Source organism: Canis aureus, chromosome 1, assembly GCF_053574225.1.
Source record: "Canis aureus isolate CA01 chromosome 1, VMU_Caureus_v.1.0, whole genome shotgun sequence".
In the NCBI taxonomy this organism is placed as follows: domain Eukaryota; kingdom Metazoa; phylum Chordata; class Mammalia; order Carnivora; family Canidae; genus Canis; species Canis aureus.
Window position 1 is genome coordinate 17,181,818 of NC_135611.1, and position 13,394 is coordinate 17,195,211.

The 13,394-nt window shown below is 41.4% G+C and overlaps 1 protein-coding gene across 1 annotated transcript in view; it reads left to right on the plus strand.

Annotated features, from left to right (window-relative positions):
• CCBE1 (collagen and calcium binding EGF domains 1) overlaps nucleotides 1-13,394 on the plus strand; it is a 226,970-nt gene that overhangs the window by 179,692 nt on the left and 33,884 nt on the right. The window lies entirely within an intron of this gene.

A 13,394-nucleotide genomic window follows, 5' to 3' on the forward strand; every position in this document is an offset into this window, starting at 1 on the left:
TGGCAAACTGCATAGTAGACTCAACATAGAGATGTGGGCAGCCTCTCCCTTCTAATGGATACTTCAAATATCATGGAGCCCAAGTTGTTTTAAAAGTGGATATACCTTACATCAGGAACATCCGTTCTTGCACTTTAGAAACCGTGATTGTGTTTGTCTACCTTTTGACTGACATGGGATGAGCTCCTGAGAACCACTATTTAAGTTAATTTGTCTAGAGGTCGTGAGCACCTGTGAGCTACAAGTCCTGGGGAGCCAGAGCTGTCCTAAAGTACCTACTGCATATGCCACGTCTGAGAGTTGTCCAGTGGTTCTCATTACTTTCCCATGTGTTTGTAAAACATTTTATTTATTTATTTATTTATTTATTTATTTATTTATTTATTTATTTATAAAACATTTTCAAGACATCTGCTCACTCATACCAATGTCTCGAATGGTCAGAAACTAATTTCTTACAGCAGTTCCTTCTAATTCATGCCTGTTCCCCACCCCACCTCCCCACCCCCGGAGACTGAGGGTGTATGTATTTTTAACCTGTATTTCTTTTTTCCTAATGGAATATTTCATACTATCATTAATAATTTCGCATGAAATGTTAATTACTTGGAGCCAGAAATTTTTTAATTTTTTTTAGAAATTTTTAAAACCAACTTAAATGAATTATAATTTACATCCTTTTTTAAAAAAATTTGAGAGAGCACGTGTATATGCATGAAAGGGGTGGAGGGGAGGGAGGGAGGGAGAGAGAGAGAATCTCCATCAGACTCCCCACTGAGCATGGAGCCTGATACAGAACTTGATCCCTGACCTAAAATCATGACCTGAGCTAAAACCAAGAGTTGGATGTTTAATCAACCGAGCACCCCCTAGGCACCCCTGATTTCCAACCAATAAAATGAGCCAATTTTAAACGTATAGTTCAGTGAGTTTTGACAAAGTTTACACCCACGTGACCACCACCACAATGAAGAGATCGAACATGTTCATCACCTCAGGAGCCAGGGAATTTGGAGGTTGGGAGAGATCTTAAAATATCACCATAATCTAAGGCCGTTTCTTTGCAGAATGGGAAGCAGAGACCCAGAGTAGCACAGTGATTTGTTCAAGCTCACATAGGCAGTTTGTTGGCTTCTTTAGTATCACGTCTCTGACTAGTCCTCTTTTTTTATCTCTGGCTTCCCTACTGGGCCCAGTTCTTGCAGGAGGACATCTGCCTAAATCATGTCCTTGGCCCACATCTCTCCTGTGTGTTTTTATCCTATGCTCAGCTTCACCTGTTCCTCTGAAGACCCTGCCTCGCCCTTGAGTTGCCTGAGGCCTCGAACATCCTAAACGCTGTGTCCAAACTGAGGGTAATTAATACCTTCTGTTATCCCAAAATTTGTGCTGTAACAGTCTTTTATATTTAGCTCTTTTGTCAAGTAACCTGCTCTAGTTAATGGTGATCTCATCCTCCCAACATGTCCCCTAAGATAATTCTCTAGTCTTGGACTGCTCTGTTTTTCTTACTCTCTACATCCAGTGTGTTAGGAAAGCTTATAGATTATGCCTTCAAAATTTCTTTAAGGTCTGTCCTTATTTTTCAGTTCCCATTACCCTATTTACACCATCTTAATCTCTTGCCTGAAAACCTTTGGTGGCCCTTTTTAACTGCCCTTTGTCTGCAGTCTCTTCTACCTCTCCTTTGGGCCCATTCTGTGACTCTGATTTACGGATTCCATGAGTATGAGACGGGAGGCACACCCAGAATGTGGTGTCAGTCCTGATTCAAGGACAGGGAATCTTTCCCCAGAGGGAAACAGAGATTGCAAGACAGGAAAACTGGATTTGGGGCCAAGCTAGAGAAAGGCTGGTATATCATGAGGGTGAGCATCCCTTTGTCTGGGCCCTGATATATCTTTCTCGGGAAAGAGCAACTCCCTTGGGCCTCACATCTCTGCAGCCTCAGACTCTGACTTACAACTCTTTTCATCTGTACTGAAGAAATACGTTGTACTTGTGTTACAACACTGCTAATGCCCCATCTTGTGTTCTTGTTCTCGGTAATCTCTATGTACTTTTCACATATCAATGGTCTTCCAGGGCCATATGCAAAGCTTACTCATCACCGTTTTTCCTGGAACACTCCATTGGAGAAAGAGGTGGCCTCTGGAATCCTGCAGCCTGGATTCCTGTCCGGTTCAGCTACTAATTTGAACAAGTTACTTAAGCATTCCATGCTTCAGTTTTCCCATCTGTAAAAAAGCGTGGTTATGCGAATTTAATTAAATAATCTATGGAAAATGCTTGGCTTGGTGTATAGGAAGCTCTCAATTAAGTGTTGATTGAATTAAGTCAAATGTGATGCTTCCAGTGTTAGCTAATCTGAAGTTTTCACCGCGGTATTGGGTCATTATATAATTCGATATCTAAAGTAGAAGATTCCTGCTCTCATCTGTAAATGATTTAGAGGTTGAAATCCCACTTTCAGTAATGTATGAATTTAGACCTGAATTAATGTCCATTGTATTTCATTTTCCATGAGAGTTTGATGCTGTGAGGAGTATGTCGCATGAGTAGTTAATGTAAGAACTCAGATCAGGTCCCCTCTGTCTTTGAAAGTCATTATTAGTAAAGCCCTCTACTTTAAGACTTAGTCATTTAACTCTCAGGTGACTGACCCATGGGCAAAAATCTGAATAGGGAAATTGTAGTTACATGTTTCCTGTACTGAGACCTCCTTGGAAATGCGGTGAAGGGGGCTGAGTGCCACTGCAGCTCTGCCCACTGCGCGGGAAAAAGGATCATAGGCCTGTCAAAGCAGAGAGGTCTCTAGCTTTGGTTAATTTATGAGGAAGTCTCCAGACATTTATATTTCAAGGGTCAGCATTTCACAAGGGTTCCACGCACAATTCCTGGAACAGAATAAAAGGTGGAGTCTTCTCCTGGCACCCTTATGGCTTACTAAGCTTGCGTTTCAGTAGCCTTGCTCCCATAGATTCATTTCCTTCTGTTATTTTAGCTTTCAAGGTATATTAGGCTCCTTAAGCTGAAGCTAAAAATAATAGCTTAAGCATGGAAATTTGTCTCTCTTACATGAAAGTATCAGGAGTCCTTAATTCATATGGTGGATGGACAGCATCATTGAGCTTCTTGTATGTTGAGCCACCCATTATCACTAAGGTCCAAGATGGAGCATTACCATGTTCGTGTTCCTACTCATGGAAAGGTGAAAGGGAGAGATTATGCGCCCCTTCCATTCTCTTCTACTCACATCCTGTTGCCCAGCTTATTCAGAAGGTAGTACCTGGTGGGTGAGAGGCTGGGGAATGCTTCCCTTTTTCCTAGGTAGTTATGTACCCAGCTATAATTTGGGCCTTTGTTAAAATAGAAGAGGAAGTAGATAAGGGAAACCACTAGCCATCTCTGCCACAGTAATGACCTTTGGAAGCACAGCTTGTCCTGGGTAATCCAGGTCTCTTACTAGGGGGAAAAATAGAAGGTGATATTTAAAAACAGGAGGGCTTGTGTTAAGGAGGCACATGATGAGATGAGCACTGGGTGTCCTACTATATGCTGGCAAATTGAATTTAAATAAAATCTAAAAATCTCCTGGGACGCCTGGGTGGCTTAGTCAGTTAAGTGTCCGACTCTTGGTTTCCGCTCAGGTCATGATCTCAGGGTCATGAGATCGAGCTCTGAAAAAAATAAATAAATAAAAACAGGCTTGTGGATTATTTGCCTTCAAGCACTGGCTCCGTGGAAGATGCTATTCTTATTCCAGTTTGGCAGTGAGAAGTTAATTTTCTTCTGTTGGTTTTAAAGTGTAACATGTTCTCACTATGGAAGTCAATACCAGATAATTATAGGAAATCTGGGAAATACAGGCAAGCAAAATCAGTGAGAATGCCCAGAAGTTTACAAGTTGTAAAGAAAGGTCAGGATTGAAATCCTGAAGCTGAATCCACCCTTTGAAGGAGAGAGAACAGGAAGAAAGGCTGGCTGAGCTGTGGAGAAGGCCCGGAGTGGGAGGAGAAGGCAGAGGAGCAGTCAGGAAACTTCAGAAATGCTTTGGTGACCATTGATGACTTCTTGTATTGCTTGGTTTATCATGACTAATTCAGTGCTTGAAGATATGATTTTCTTGACAAATGCCATTGTAGCAGATTATTAACAACCAGGCATTGCTGGGATGCTTAGAGGGTGGATAAAAACACATCAGTAATTAGGGATTTGGGCCCCGCCTTGTTACTGCATAGGGTGAACTGCCTCCACTTTCCATGCACTGTCCATGGACAGTGATTAGGGAAAAGGCAGATGATGAGGGTTGCTGGAGTAGGAAACCCACTTGGGGAGAAGGAGGGAAAGGAAGAGAGCCAGACGTGGAGCCTTGGCATCGCAGCAAAGCGACAGTGAAGCAGTCCCAGCTTCTTGTCCCCAGGACCCGTGTGGACTCTGGGCAGCCCTCTGCAGAGGTCCCTGATCGTGCAAGTCTGAGAGGCTCTGATAGGGCAGGGAGTTAGGGAGGCGCTGGCAGATACATCATACAAAGGCGGCCACGCGTGTTCTCAGCCCTGCAGCCTGGGCTGTTGTCCACACCTCCCAGGAGCTCCTGGACCAGCTTTGGGCAAACAGCACAAGGTCTGGTCGTGTGCCTTTCATTGTTGAGAACAGATACTACACCGATCAGAGAGGGGGGAATGGAATGTGTTAGTAGACTGAGTGGTTCCACTTCTCCTGAAATCTGATAAAATCATCGAGCTGGAGCGACCAGGGAAATGAAACAGCCAAGAGGCTGGCTTTTGTACTACTGTCGGCCTTGGCTGCGTCTCTCCTAAAGCCAAGCCGACTGTGGCACAGCTGCTCCCTTCCCGTGCTCCCTCCAAAACACTCCAGGGTCCTAGACGGTGAGCATTGGAGTGAGGACACAACAGGAAAACCAGCACATTTTTGGATTTTCTCTTTGATGTACGCCAGCACCACACTAAGCTCTGCATGCACCTTCACTCCTTGACCCCTCACACCCAGCCAGTGAGGTGGGTACTATTACTATCCCCATTTTACAGATGAGGAAATCAAGCAAGGGGGACTTTAAGTGACCTCTCTAAGGTCCCACAGCTGGAGAGCAGCTGAGCTTAGATTCAAACCTGGGAGGGACATCCCCAGGGACCGGGAACGAACCACCAGCTCTTCTGGTGCATGATGAATATTTGTAGAATGACTAGATTATTCTCACGTGAAGCCTTATACATGCTTTCTGGTTGTTACCTCAGCCCCGTCTAAGAATAATCTTCACGTACCTTTAAAACAGTTTTTTCTGTAATTCACACAGATCATGCCATGCCCAGGGAGTTACTGGTTAGAGGAATGATTTCAACAGCATTCCTTCCCCATTTGATCTTTTTGTGTCTATGTAATACAATATCCATAACATAAAGTTTCCCAAGTTAACCATTTTTAGGTGTGTAGTTCAGTAGCACGAAGCGTGTTCACACTGTTGTACAACTATCATCATCCATCTCCAGAACTTTCTCAACTTCCCAAACTAACTCTGTTTACCCATTTAACAGCAACTCTACATCCCCACCTCACCCAGCCCCTGCTACCACCTTTCTTCTTTCTGCCTATGAATTTGGCTACTTGAGGTACCTCCTGTAAATGGAGTCATGCAATATTTGTGTTTTTTTATGATTTCACTTAGCATAATGTTTTCAAGTTCCATCCATGTCGTAGCACATGTCAGAACATCCTTTAAAGGACAGATAACATTCTTGTGTGTATGTGTGTATATCACATTTTCTTTATTTTCTTTATTCATTCATCTTTCAAGGGATATTTGGGTTGAATGTCTAGTACCTTTGGCTGTTGTGAACAATACTGCTGTAAACAAATATCTCTTTTGAGTCTTCTTTCCTTCCTTTTGGGTATATACTCAGAATTATAGGATCATGTGGTTACTCTGTGTTTAATTTGTTGAAGAACTGCCATGCTGTTTTCTGCATTTGATCTTGACCATCAGTAATTGCACATAAGAGAGTAAGTTATACATAACATACTCCTTATGATTCTTTTCATATTGTCACTGTCATTTGGCAGGAACAAGCTTATATGTAGATAAGTTTGTTTTGTTTGCTTGCTTTAAAAAAAAAAAAAAACCTTCATTGATTGCTATAGTATACATGATCTTATTCCATTTGCCTGGGCGGCGAAGTACTTTCTGGTTAAAAGGCTGGAACTGCGCATGCCAAGATGGGAGGTAAGTCATCTTCCTGGGTTCTGTTCTCAGGGCATCTGGTATGAAAGGAATTCTAATAGTTCATGTGAAGTCACACAAAGCTCAACAGAAGATTCAGCAAGCGAAGAAGTTTAAAAGAAAGAGAAGAAAACTTCCTCACTCTAAGGAGTTTTACAAAGTAATTCAGGACCACTTTTAAGTCCTTGGGCCTTTAGGGGCACCTGGGTGGCTAAGCACCCAGTCAGTTAAGCAACTGACTCTTGATTTCAGCTCAGGTCAGGATCTCAGGGTTGTGAGATCGAGCCCCATGGTGGGATCCACGCAGAGTCTGCTTGTCCCTCTCTCTCACCCTCTCTCCTCCTTCCCCCGTTCACACTCTCTCTCTCTCATAAATAAATGAATAAAATCTTTATAAATAAATCCATCCATCCTCAGGTCTTTAGTGTAGTCCCAAGGGTTTCATGGCTGTGTTATCAGCAGAAAGATCTCATGGACTCCCTTGTCTGGCATGCTGCAGAAGGGTTAGGTGGTTGAAAAAGACTGTGTGTACTGGTCTTCGCATTCTCCCGGCTTCATGTCTCTCCAGTTAGGACTGACTGGTTGGAGATGTGGGGAAGCTGCCATCATTTGGCCTTCAGAAGCTTTCACCAGGAGGCTTTTATTGTTTTGGCATGAGATATTACACTGAAGGATTCTGAAACGTTCTTTCAAAACGTTTGGGAATTCTATGTGCCTGGGCAAGATTATCTACTCATGGGTATGCTCCACATGGGCCTCTGGCTTGGTGTGAAAATCTCAACCTGCTCAGGTACAGTTTTCTCCAAAGACTGTGTCTTTTGCCTCTTGTAGTGGTAGATGAAAGATACCTGACAAAGGGTACCTGGGGTCAGGGCAGAAACTGGAAGCCCAGCTTCTCACCAGACTTTCAGATTGTCTTGCTATCTTCTGGCCTCCCCTTTCCTCCTGCAAGAGAGGGGTGCCATAATCTCACAACTTGGACATAGGCATTATTTACATCAAGGGTGATAGACATGATGTAGTAGATGAAACTGAACCCTGGAAGTACACCATTTTATTTCTGTTTTGTTTCTATGGACATTGAAATCATGTCTGTAGTGGATGAAGGTTAGAGTGTAGATCTAGAGACTCCCAGCTAAAAGAAAATAAATCTTCAATTTCGTTAACCTGGAAGAAAGAGTATAAACTCTTGAACATCCTCCAAACCTTCTCAGCTTTATTTCTCAAAAACAGTCTGTAGCTGGGACAACTGCTCTGTGCGAATGGGGGGTGGAGGTGAGTGGGGCCTCTAATCCTACAGCTCATCAACTATTTGATGAGGAATGAATGTCCAGTACGTTGTGTGTCTGATTCCTAAGCCTGGCTGAGATTCTGCAAGGTGGGTTGGCTTCTCTGTGGTAACATCCTCTGAAGGCGCATAGGTATGAAGTTACTCTACAGAATCACTTCCCATTCTCCCATCTACTGGCCATATTCATATAAGACTGCATATTGGAATTATATTCCTAATCCATGGAATTTGACCTTGCATTTCTATTTCCTAGTCCCATTATTTGGGTTTAACTTCTGAAAGAAGAGGACAAAAACACTACTTTCCAATCATCTTGAAATCAAAACTTTTCTCCCTGTCCTTCCTTCCCTCCCCCTCTCTTTTGTTTTTTGGAAGAAGGTGTTGGCCATTGAATAAGAAGTGGAAGGAAGAGATGATTTATAAGATTAAGGCACCTGAGAAGAGTGGCTTTTGCTGTTTTCTTGCTACATTCATAAAGCTGCAGCTAGAACACTGTTTTGACCGTAAACCAGGCCCTGTGCTAGGTACCTTATTATCTGTAATCCTTGTGATGGTTCTATAGAGCAAATATTATTATTCATGTGTTATCCATGAGGAATCTGAAACTCAGCGAGTATAAGAAATGAGCCTGAGGTCACATTACAAGCTCTCTAAATGACGGAGCCAGAATTGTAAACCAGATTTGCTTGACCCAAAGCCATTATTCCATCCACTACTTGTAGCTTGGCACAAAGAACCCTAAAATACTCTAAAAAGTGCAGTTCTTGCTCTCATTTAAAAAAAATATTCTGATCTGTCTGGTGCATATCTAGACAGCAATGCAAAGAAAACCTCAAATCTTAGGAAGATTTACTGTTGCAGTGGAGCAAGTATTGAACTATTTCTTGCCTTATAACTCACTTGACCTTTCAAGGTCCCTTCTTGTCCTTTAATCCTATAGGCAGGGTGTTTTTTTTTTTTTTTTTCTTTTCTAAAATCTGCTAACAGCAGACAGTCAAATGATGGTATCTCTAACATCTTCATTTTCCTGATTCCGTTTTTCCTTCCAAAAGCTTTCACACATACTTGGTTGCTGGGATATATCTCTTGCTGCACTGTTTTTATAAATGATTTTTTATGTGTGTTAATGCTCTGGGGCACCCAGGGGAAGCCTCCACAGACTTTCTTGATTAGCCGATGTCACCCTTTCTATGTAAGAACCACCTCTGATCACCACTTCCCCTGGCCAAGAAATGAGAAAAGCATTTGCATTTGGAAAACCAAGTTATGACACATGAAGCAGATTAAGAGGGACTGCCTCCCCAGAATCCACATGAACTTTCCCCATCTTCATTTGTTTTTCTTAAAGATAAAAACCACACAACCATGTTTGTAGTTCGGTCTAACAAGTGCCTGTGCTTGCATAACATGAAGAAGATTCCACTTTGGCTATCTTGACTTCATTGTACGTAAATTATGTTTGTTGTAAGTAATCTTTGAAATGGCGTAACATGTGCAAGCCAGGGTTTATTATTTTAGACTTTGGAATATTTCATTGTTTATTTTAAATGGTGGTTTGTGTTGGATGAGTGTTTAACATGCAAATTAATGCTGTCTTCCCAGGAACTCTGGAGAAGCAGGAGGGTGCAATGAAGTCTCAGACCTCCTTCTCTCCAGCGGAGAGATGGCGTGAGATAGGCAGTTAAAGAAAAAAAGCAGCGGAGGGGGAGTTAATTCTTAACTGAGCAGGTATTTAAATGAAGCATGGCCGTTCTGAAGCTTAGATCTCCTGATACAGCTCTGTAGACTTTTGAAGGCGTATCAAATCACTATGTGATTTAATTTAATAAAAAAGCGAAAGACAGATTACTTTGGGCTCCACTAAATGGACAATCCCAAGCCCTTGTGATGCTCAAAAAGATCAGAATGCCCAAGTATGAGATCTTGGACGTAGAAGGAGAGATTATAAGGGTTGCATCCACGTGCATGAACTTTCAAATGCCGTCGAACTTCTCCGTGGCTATATGTTAGGCGTGCTATTTAAATAGAAACAGACAAATAGAACCATATGCTTAAATGTGCTATTGCACTTAAAATGTATCAAAAACACGTTTCCCCCTTCATCCCACTTTCTTGTGATTTGCTTGACTTTCAGATCATCTAGGGTACTGTTCTTCCTCTTAGAGTTTTCCATAGGACAGCTTCAAGTAATACAGTAAGTAAGAACTGTAAAATTTTAATGATCAAGCAGTTTTCTTTCTAGTTGTTAGGAACCTGGACTTCCTTAAGCCGTGGAAACCTAGACCGACTGTAAGTTTCACAGAAGGTAAAGGTAGATCCTTTACTTCTGTTAGAAATAACGATAATCATAAATTTCTACCCCATGGGCTTCCCTTGTCATGTAAAATTATAAATCAGTTGGAGATGTTGGGAAATTATGTCTAATTGGAAAACTCTGGACATTGCCACACATCATTCATAGCAGTAAATCACACACCCACATATATATAAAACATAAAATATACTGAGGCAAGATTCAAAATAATCTGTATTGAGTATATACATACAGATTGGCAAATGTGTTCTTTGCAGGGGAGGGGACCTTAGTTATTTCACTCAAGTGTGATTTGGAAGCATCCCAGATGCCACTGTTTTTTTTTAAATGGAAACCCACTTATTATGCATTTGAAGTAAGAATGTCCATGGCAGCTGGACTGCACGTGAAAAATGTTGCAGGGAGAAATGAGGCTCTGCTGCTGTACCCAGCTGGGCCCCACAATGTTCTCTTACCAGATGTGATGTTTGTAAGTTGTACACATTTTTAATACATTTTATACAAGATTTACAAGTGGATTTAATAAAATTCTTACAAATTTTAAAAGTTTTGGGAAGAGATGGCTGAGTTTCTCCTGTGAGTGCTAACCTGTCTAGCATTTGACAGGAGCACCTGACTAGCTCAGTGCGAGAGCATGCAACTCTTAATCTTGGGGTTATGAGTTTGAGCCCCATGGTGGGTGTAGAGATTACTTAAAATCTTTAAAAAAATAAAATTTGATGAATAATAGAAGTAGGCTATACTAATTTGTAAAAGCAGGAAGTCATAGTTGTTATTGTCTTACTAAAATGTGATGGAAAAAATAGACTTAAGTGTGTGAAATTTTTCTTAGAAAGCCTTGTCTAACCTGGTGGAAGGTTCAGACCATTTGACAAAGGTGGGAATTTTCTTTAGAACCCAAATAATGCCTAATTTCCCAAATCTCTGGCTCATGCCCCAGTATTCACTACAACATACAAATGATATGCTCACACACATGGCGTCAATAGGCTGCAGGCGATGTGCACTCCCCAATCATTAGACCATATTTAACTCCCTTTCTCTTCCACCCAGAAAGCATATCCAAATACAAATGATTGAGAGAATATTCCCATGGGAATAACCTTGAATGTGGTTTTCTTAAGATTACAGAGAAATCTTTTTTTTTTTTATGATATCTTAACCTTTATAGACAATTCAAAAATCTTGGCCTATGTTCTGGAGATTCTCAGATTCACGCACCCCGATTAATTCTTGGCATCTGAATTAACATCCTGGTTTTGGAAATGGTAAAGAGAAACTTTCAAGGAACCCAGCTGGGAGGGAAGGGAGGAATAGGGAGGCTGGGGGGTTGGAGAACAAAAGGAATTATCTGTTGCGTTGTACATTTTCACACACAGTGTAGAAATTTTGCGACCATGTAGGTCCCTTTATAACCCTGCCATTTTTAAATTCTGCAGTGCAGTTTGTTGCATTTACTTTCATTATGAATCCTGCAAGACAATGGTATAATTTCTGCTTTAAAATAACTAAAGATAAAAAATAGCCTTTTTATATGTATCTGGACATTTACCATGTATGGGGCACTTCATTCCTTCCTAAAGATCCATGTTTCCCCCTGCCCCACCCCCTCCCCGGGCACCCTGTCCCTTTTTACTCGGAAGAATGCACTTTAGCATTTCTTGTCATCCAGGTCTGCTGGTAAAGAATGCTTTGTTTTCTTTAATCCGAAACATCTTTATTTCACCTTCAGTCTTAAAGGATATTTTCTCTGGATATAGGATTCTGGGTTAACAGCAGGCTGGTTTGTTTTCTCAGTAGTTAAAGATATCCTACCACTGTTTCTGCTTACCATGGCTTTGGATTGGAAGTGCAAGGCCCACACACTTGTATGATGTGTACTTTTTCTCCACCTGCTTTCAAGATTTTCCCTTTAGTTTTCAGCAGGAGGACTATGATGTCTCCAGACAAATTTTCATATGTGTGTGTATTTAACCTGTTTCAAGTTTGCTAAATATGTTTAGTCTGTAAATTTACATTATTCACTGCACTTGGGATATTTCAACCATTTTTCAATTTTTTTCGGCTCCTTTTTTTTTGGCTCGCTCTCCTTGCCTCTGGAACTCCAAATACCATCCATTGGAACTTTTGAAATTGTCCCACAGTCCCTGAGGTTTGGTGCATTTTTTTAAATCTTTTTTTTTTTTTCTCTTTAAACTGGGTAGATCCTGTGCATATATTTTCAGATTCACTAATTCTTTCCCGCTTATCACCACCCAGTTGTGAAACCCATTCAGCAAGATGGGGTTTTCTTTTTAGATATATTTTCTAGTTCTTATATTTTGTTCTTTTCATAGTTTCTATTTCTCTTAGATTTCCTACTTTTTCCTTTATCACAAGAATATTTTCCCTTATATCATCAAATATAGCTGTAACAGTTGCTTTAACATCATGTCTGATAATACCAACATCTAGAATCAGAGTTGGCATCATTGACTGTCTTTCCCTTGAAAATGGGTCTCATTTGTATCTCCTCATCTGATACAAGTATCTTAAAGTCTCTGCGTTAATCCACTTCATAGGATTCAAGTGATTAAACTCCTATATTACGTGTTGAAAAGGACATCCTGCTGTTGGAAGATGTGGCCATGAGATAGTGTATTGATTATCTTTCCCCTTTTTATCTCATTTGTATAAGTTATGAAGACCCTGGATCCTGTTCTATTCATTCAAGAAATGTTGGTATTTTTCTTTTAGCAGGCAAGTAACGCAGTTGGATGTAATGTGAAAACTGCCTTGCAGTAGGTGGCAGCTCAAGCCTTCATCCAGCATGAGTTGTATTTACCAGGGGTGTTTTGAACCTGCTCCTCACAGGCATGGGTCAGGGCTTACCAGAGCTTGGGCAGGATTTATACACAGAATTTGAGGCTACTCTTCTCCAGCACTCTCCTTTCCTGGGTTTTCCCTCAATTTTTCATGCCTCCGGTTGCCCCAGCTTTGTCTTCCACTTGATCAAGCCAAAACACACTGTGGGTTCCCTGTGTTTTAGCTTTCTACACCACTTAGCAGCTGTGATAGGCACTCAGGCTAAAGCCCAAAAAGCAAGAAACTTAGCCTGGGTCTGCCCCTTGTTCAAAATTTCAACTCTCCTCTTAAATATTGAATTTCTCTCTCGACTCACCGGAACCTGCCTGTGGTGGTTTCCTTCTGTTTTCTCCAAAGTGTATAGTTGCTGTGTGCAGGGAGTTGGTCTGTGAGGAGCTTACAACTCCATACCAGAGGCATAGTCCTTCCAGGAGAGATTAACATTTTGAACTGATGGCACCATTTCTTTACCTCAGGGAGAGATTGAAGTCTTGGAAATTTTTGTTAGAATTGCCTGTTTTCCGGGGGGGGCACCGGGATGATGTAGGCAGTTAAGCCTCTGACTCTTGATTTCGGCTGAGGTCATGATGTCAGAGTTATGAGATTGAGCCCCAAGTTGGGCTCTGCGCTAAACATGGAGTCTGCTTGAGATTCTCTCCCTCTCCCTCTGCCCCACTCCTGAGTGCTCTCTCAAAATAAATGAATGAATG